General features: G+C 38.3%; 1 long non-coding RNA gene across 1 annotated transcript; it reads right to left on the minus strand.

The window, feature by feature from the left end:
- Positions 1–352: 352 nt before the first annotated feature.
- LOC139027204 (uncharacterized) lies at positions 353–629 on the minus strand. Its single transcript, XR_011479270.1, has 3 exons — positions 593–629; positions 498–552; positions 353–435 (listed from the first exon to the last, which is right to left on the minus strand). It is a non-coding gene; the product is annotated as an uncharacterized lncRNA (long non-coding RNA).
- Positions 630–2,324: the final 1,695 nt, after the last annotated feature.

The raw sequence follows: 2,324 nt of genomic DNA on the forward strand, positions 1-2,324 counted from the left end.
ATGACCTCCAGCCATAATCTCAGGGGGCCGCGGTGGGGCTTCCGGGCTGGGCAGGTCCTGGGTTAAGTAGTGGGTGCAGGCTCTCCAGAAACCTTGAGCTCGGACGGGTCGTCCGGTCCAACCAGCTTCTTCGGGCGCTGGTGTCCACAATGAGGCCTGATGGCTGCATCGCTGCTCTCTCTGTCTGTAAGGGGAAACAGAAGGGCCTGCTTTGTATTCTCAGACAGAAAGGACCATAGAAATAGATATAGATTATATTTCTATGCACGGGAACATCCTGTAATAGGGCTGACACCTTGACATCTGTACTACTATAAGCTCTTACATCTCTGTACTATATACCTCACATCTCTGTAGCTATAGCTCTACCATCTCTGTACTATAACGTCTACATCTCTGTACTACTATAACGTCTATCATCTCTGTACTATAACTCTAACATCTCTCTGTACTAATAATCTACATTCTGTACTATAATCACATCTCTGTACTATAACTCTACCATCTCTGTACTACTATAACCTCTATCATCTCTGTACTATAACCTCTACCCTCTCTGTATATAACGTTCCATCTTGTACTATAACTTTACATCTCTGTACTATAACCTCTACCATCTCTGTATTATACTCTAACCATCTCTGTATTATAACTCTACCATCTCTGTACTATAACCTCTACATCTCTGTACTATAACCTCGTAACCACTCTCTGTATATAAACTCTACCATTCTGTCACTATAACTCTACATCTCTTGTACTATACACCTCCTACATGGACAATGGAATTCTTTTACATGAAGACTATTCATTCCTTGTTCAGTACATTAGCTGCAAGCAGATTTAGGGATGATTTAATTTCCAGTGAGTGTTCATACAGTGTGGACGTTTAGTTGATCTGTCAACAGGGACTGTTTAGTTGATCTATAACAGGGACTGTTTAGTTGATCTATAAACAAGGGACTGTTTATTGATCTATAACAGGGGACTGTTTAGTTGATCTATAACAGGGACTGTTTGTTGATATATAACAGGGAACTTTTTAGTTGATCTATAACAGGGATGTTAGTTTGATATATAACAGCCGGACTGTTTAGTTGATCTTATACACGGACTGGTTTTAGTTGAATCTGTTAACAGGGACTGTTTAGTTGTATAATACGGGCTGTTTAAGTTGATCTGTACAGGGCTGTTTAGTTGATCTAATAACAGGGAACTGTTTAAGTTGATTATAACAGGGACTGTTTAGTTGATCTGTTACGGACTGTTTAGTTGTGTGTAACGGGACTGTTTTTAGTTGCTCTATAACAGGGACTGTTTGTTGATTGTGGGTAACAGCGGACTGTTTAGTTGAATTGTAACGGGGACTGTTTAGTTGATCTATAAACAGGGACTGTTTTTGTTGATCTTAACAGGGACTGTTTAGTTGATGTGGGTAACAGGGACTGTTTTAGTTGATTTTAACAGGGACTGTTTAGTTGAATCTATACGGGACTGTTTAGTTGATCTATAACAGGGACTGTTTAGTTTGATCTAATAAACAGGGCTGTTTAGTTGATCTGTACAGGGACTGGTTTAGTTGATCTATAACAGGGACTGTTTAGTATTGAATGTGTCACAGGGACTGTTTAGTTGATGCCTGTAACAGGGATGTTTTGTTGAATTCTGTAACAGGGAACTGTTTAGTTTGATCTGGTAACAGGGCTGGTTTAGTGTCTATAACGGGACTGTTTTAGTTGATGTGTAAACAGGGACTGTTTAGTTGATATTAAAGGGATGTTTAGTTGATCATAACAGGGACTGTTTAGTTATTCTGTAACAGGGACTGTTTCAGTTGATTGTAAAGGGACTGTTTAGTAGATCTATAAAGGGACGTTTAGTTGATCTATACAGGGACTGTTTTATTTTGATCTATAGGGATGTTTAGTTGATTCTGTAGCAGGGATGTTTAGTTTATCTATAACAGGGACTGTTTAGTTTGAATATTAACAGGGACTGTTTATTTGATCTTAAAGGGATGTTTATTGATCTGTAACAGGGATGTTTAGTTGATATGTAACAGGGACTGTTAGTTGATCTATAAAAGGGACTGTTTGTTGCTATATACAGGGACTGTTTTAGTTGATATATAAAGGGATGTTTATTTGGGATCTATAAAGGGACTGTTTAGTTGATCTGTAACGTGGACTGTTTTAGTTGATATATAAAGGGACTGTTTAGTTGATATATAAACAGGGAACTGTTTAGTTGAATATATATAACAGGGACTGTTTAGTTTGATATATACAGGGAACTGTTTATTTGATTATAAGCAGGGAGGTGGG

The sequence above is a fragment of the Salvelinus sp. IW2-2015 genome, unplaced genomic scaffold (assembly GCF_002910315.2).
Source record: "Salvelinus sp. IW2-2015 unplaced genomic scaffold, ASM291031v2 Un_scaffold8279, whole genome shotgun sequence".
NCBI classification, from domain to species: domain Eukaryota; kingdom Metazoa; phylum Chordata; class Actinopteri; order Salmoniformes; family Salmonidae; genus Salvelinus; species Salvelinus sp. IW2-2015.